Below are 5,385 nucleotides of genomic sequence, written 5' to 3'. Positions count from 1 at the left end.
TAGAGCACCTATTCAACAGCCGCCCCCGCGGGCCATCATGCGGCGAAAAGCACCCTCGAGTGCCCTAAGCACTGCGAGTGAATGGACTTGGTCGAGAAAAACAGAAAACATCCTTCCAGTAACACGTGACCAAGTCTTACAAAATCCAACCCATCTTGCAAAACATGAATCCCTTACCGAACTTAGCATCGGGCTTGTGTCGGTCTTACCCACAATGCATGTGTTTAGGAGACACGTTTAAAGTTTAAACATTGCAGTTCTTCTGGCGAATAATAGCAGTGCTCTTTTCTATCCTAGAAACGACAAATCGGCGAGAACCGTCGTTTATCCTGCGGGCTGACAAGTAAATTATTTATTTCCACCAAGTACCGAACGCCAAACCAATGCGTTGCCCTCTGCACGAGTTGGCTTTTGCAGCGCTGAAAGTATAGATGTCCGAAGACACCACGTTGAAAAACATGCCGCGTTTCGGACCAACTTTCCCCCGAAGGATGTTCAAGAGCGGCTTTATAATTCAAGGCTGCCTACAACCGGGCTGTACTACAATGAAGGCGGAGCTTTGCACAGCCAGGAGGGCGGAAAAAAGAGGCCGTTCACAAGAACTCAAAACAGTGAGAAGGCTGCAAGTGTTGGGCTGTCGTGGAGAAGTTTTTAGGAACGATAAAGTTAAGACGAGTGTATCTGCATCAAACAGGTACCCTGTCTGACAGTCAAACTATTCGCAGAGTTGATGTTCTCTGCCACAGATGTCTTCCGAGAGACATGGAAGTGGCAACAAAGCAACACTAAGGTAGTTTTATTTTATGTGACTGTTTTTCTGTCCTTTAAGTTTGATAATTTAAGAAAGAATTTGTTTTGACAGATATTTCCACTTTAGTTTTGCACTTTATTATGCCTGAGTGTCAAGCCTTTATTTGAGGCTCTGGAGGGTAATGCTGTGAGCCAGAGGTGGACGGCTGGGGGCTGTGCTCCTTTCTGGCTGGGCAGCGTGTTCCTGTGACAGATAACTTGAGGTCAAACACTGTTGTCTAAAAATGCTGACTGACTGGTGATTTCATTTGGTCATTTGTTGTATTTATTACAGTTACGGTAAGCTATCCTCACGGGAGGCAGCCGTCTGTGAAAACACATTTCAGCAGAGTGTTTAGGACGACTGACCTCCGGCCGGGATGGTTCCTCGCCTCCACGCTGAAAGCCAGAGGGGGTGCAGGACCACTTGGCTGGAGGCTCCTGGTGGGCTGCTGTCTCGCTTTCGCTGGTTAGAAAGTTGAGGAGGAAGAAAGGGAGAAATTTGTCATTTCATTTCATGCACAAAACGGTTTGTCAAAAAAAAATGTATACATTAAATGAATTAGATTAAAATGAAAAAAGATATTCCACAAATCTGTTACATTACGAAATTCAATCCAAATATAATAGCAATGCATTCCATGTTTTACTATTTAAACCTATTTAATAGTCAGCAAAAACTTGTGCATTTTTCTTGAAATAATTAAGAATTCCATCCATCTATGCATAATCTATAAACTACTCATCCTCTGTTGGATCGTGGGAGGCTGGAGCCTATCTCAGCTGACTCAGGTCAAGGGTTCGCCCTGGACAGGTCAGCAGTCTGTCTCAGAGCTACAGAGGGAGACAGGTGATCAGAACAATATGTTAATTTTCCAAAAAAAAAACCTTCAGTACCATTAAACAACCCTGAAACATACAGTGCCTTGTGAAAGTATTCGGCCCCCTTGAACTTTCAACCTTTCGCCACATTTCAGGCTTCAAACATAAAGATATAAATTTTAATTTTTTGTCAAGAATCAACAACAATTGGGACACAATCATGAAATGGTAAATGGTCTGTATTTATATAGCGCTTTACTATACCTGCAAGGTACCCAAAGCGCTTTACATGATACATCACATTCACCCATTCACACACTGATGGCGGGAAGCTGCCATGCAAGGCGCTAACCACGACCCATCAGGAGCAATTCGGGTTTAGGTGTCTTGCTCAGGGACACCTCGAACACGACGGGGCGAGGATCAAACCGGCAACCCTTCGGTTGCAAGACGGCCACTCTACCCACTGAGCCATGCCACCCCATGAAGTGGAATGAAATTTATTGGATATTTTAAACTTTTTTAACAAATAAAAAACTGAAAAGTGGGGCGTGCAATATTATTCGGCCCCTTTACTTTCAGTGCAGCAAACTCACTCCAGAAGTTCAGTGAGGATCTCTGAATGATCCAATGTTGTCCTAAATGACTGATGATGATACATAGAATTCACCTGTGTGTAATCAAGTCTCCGTATAAATGCACCTGCTCTGTGATAGTCTCAGGGTTCTGTTTAAAGTGCAGAGAGCATCATGAAGACAAGGAACACACCAGGCAGGTCCCAGATACTGTTGTGGAGAAGTTTAAAGCCGGATTGGATACAAAAAGATCTCCAAGCTTTAAACATCTCAAGAGCACTGTGCAAGCAATCATATTGAAATGGAAGGAGTATCAGACCACTGCAAATCTACCAAGACCGGCCGTCCCTCTAACTTTCACCTCCAACAAGGAGAAGGACTGATCAGAGATGCAGCCAAGAGGCCATGATCACTCTGGAATGAACTGCAGAGATCTACAGCTGAGGTGGGAGAGTCTGTCCATAGGGGCAACAATCAGTCGTACACTGCACAAATCTGGCCTTTATGGAAGCAGTGGCAAGAAGAAAGCCATTTCTCAAAGAATATCCATCAAAAGTCTCATTTAAAGTTGCTACAAGCCACCTGGGAGACACACCAAACATGTGGAAGAAGGTGCTCTGGTCAGATGAAACCAAAATGGAACTTTCTGGCCACAATGCAAAACGATATGTTTGGCTTAAAAGCAACACAGCTCATCACCCTGAACACACCATCCCCACTGTCAAACATGGTGGTGGCAGCCTCATGGTTTGGGCCTGCTTTTCTTCAGCAGGGACAGGAAGATGGTTAAAATTGATGGGAAGATGAATGGAGCCAAATACAGGACCATTCTGGAAGAAAACCTGTTGGAGTCTGCAAAAGACCTGAGACTGGGACGAAGATTTATCTTCCAACAGGACAATGATCCAAAACATAAAGCCAAATCTACAATGGAATGGTTCACAAATAAACGTATCCAGGTGTTAGAATGGCCAAGTCAAAGTCCAGACCTGAATCCAATCGAGAATCTGTGGGCAGAGCTGAAGACTGCTGTTCACAAACGCTCTCCATCCAACCTCACTGAGCTCGAGCTGTTTTGCAAGGAGGAATGGGCAAGAATTTCAGTCTCTCGATGTGCAAAACTGATAGACATACCCCAAGCGACTTGCAGCTGTAATTGCAGCAAAAGGAGGCGCTACAAAGTATTAATGCAAGGGGCCGAATAATATTGCACGCCCCACTTTCAGGTTTTTATTGTTAAAAAAGTTTAAAATATCCAATAAATTTCGTTCCACTTCACGATTGTGTCCCACTTGTTGCCTGAAATGCAAGCCTGAAATGTGGCAAAGGTTGAAAAGTTCAAGGGGGCCGAATACTTTCACAAGGCACTGTATGTCAGCTTGTTTTTCCTTTTCCTGTCATAAGTTGCAAGACAACTATAAAGCTCTCCAAACAGATGCCGAAGATGGCTTGAGGAGTGCCTCAAACTGTGCCTTGGAAAGTAAGAAGGTGGAGGAAGACTTTTCTGCAAAGAGATGTTTGCAAACTGACACTTTAAAGGTAAATTCAAGTATGTACTTTGTTCAAGATCTACATGTACTTTACTTTAGCCCAATGTTTTTTTATTTAATTTTGCTTTGGTCACTGGCCAGAAGTTTCTAATTTATATATTAGATAGATAAAATATCTAATGTCTAAATCACATCCCAACCAATGCAACTGTGTGAAGCACAGCAACAGTGTAGGGGTACTACCTTATGATTTATAGCTCTCGTTATCAATAATTGGGGCACCACCAAGATTCCTAGGGAAATAATAAACTTTAATAAAAAAATTAATATTCATAAAAATTTTGATCAATCTCATATCAAAAAGTCTTGAATCCTCGTTTAAATTCTACACAAAGAAACACAAGACTGTAATTTGGTCTAAAATGAGGTATTTATTAACTATTCTATGAAAATAATGACAAGTGAACTATATACAATGTAGATATGATGTGTGTGTGTGCGTGCAGGGCTACATGTGTGTGCGCGTGCATGTGTGGAATGTGGGAGTGTGTGTGTGGTGTGTGTGTGTGAGAGAGATGTGGAAGTGTGTGTGAGAGAGAAGGAAATATGGTGAGGATTAGCCAGAGCTAACCTGACGAGGTAACCGGTAATTTGAATTAAGAATTAATCATTTGTAAAGGAATAAACTGATTAAATGAATTAATTGACCAAGCGGTTAGTACATCACCCATAGAATGGAATCAGAGCAAGCTCAGCTGGATTTTGAAGTGAACCGTCATGGGGCTGGGACTTGCGGCCTTCAGAGAAGCAGCACAACGGTCTGGACTTGCAGGTTCGGAGCGGTGTGTCGTCGTTATGGCCACGCTTGGATGTCCTGCCGTGGATTTATCGATTCTATGCAAATGGACCTGATCCAACAGGTCTACGGAGGTCACAGCTGAATGGCGCCGGGTTTAATGCCGCCTGATTTAAGAAAATGATGGCTTTCAATCTTAGCCAAGAAAAACGGATGTTTGATGAAAAACTGTCAAAATTCAGAAAAATAAATGCTGGTTCTGAATCGGTTCTCCAGATTAAACGTATAAAATTCGGCTTAACGTGAGCAAAATGTCTAGACTAATGTTCCAAAAACTGAAGAAATAAATAGTTAACACTTTGGAAGGAAGATAACTTAAAAAGAAAAAACGCGCTTTAGATAGAGGAAATGAGAGAGACTTTGGTTGGCCTCTCAGGGCCAGATGAGGAAGAGAAGAGAGAGAAGGTGGGGGCTGCTTAGGCTTATAAAGGTCAGAGGCGGAGAAAGAAACTTTCAGCGCCAGAAAAAGGAAATGATCCAAAATGGATAAAGAGTATGTGACGTTAGAACGGTAAACGATCTGTCTATCTCTCCACCATATTTCAGTTGTGTGAAAGAGAAACGCATGTTCCTAAATGTGTAGATTAATACATATGTTCATATTATGTGAATTATTTCATTCATAACTATATGTTTATGACATTAAAAATATGTATCACAGTGAAAATATAACAAGTCAGAGATTTGGTAACAGGTAAATACAATGGTCATCATTCAACCTAAATGGAGAGGAAATTCAGAGGTTAATACTAGAATTCATTCCAAAATCATAGTATCCTGGGGAAGAAATGATTAAACATCACAAATTAATAAATCGACTTCTATAAGACATGTAAATATCAGTGTGGGACCT

Source organism: Acanthochromis polyacanthus, chromosome 13 (genome assembly GCF_021347895.1).
Source record: "Acanthochromis polyacanthus isolate Apoly-LR-REF ecotype Palm Island chromosome 13, KAUST_Apoly_ChrSc, whole genome shotgun sequence".
NCBI classification, from domain to species: domain Eukaryota; kingdom Metazoa; phylum Chordata; class Actinopteri; family Pomacentridae; genus Acanthochromis; species Acanthochromis polyacanthus.
The sequence above is the reverse complement of the archived record's forward strand: the minus strand, read 5'-3'. Positions refer to the sequence as shown.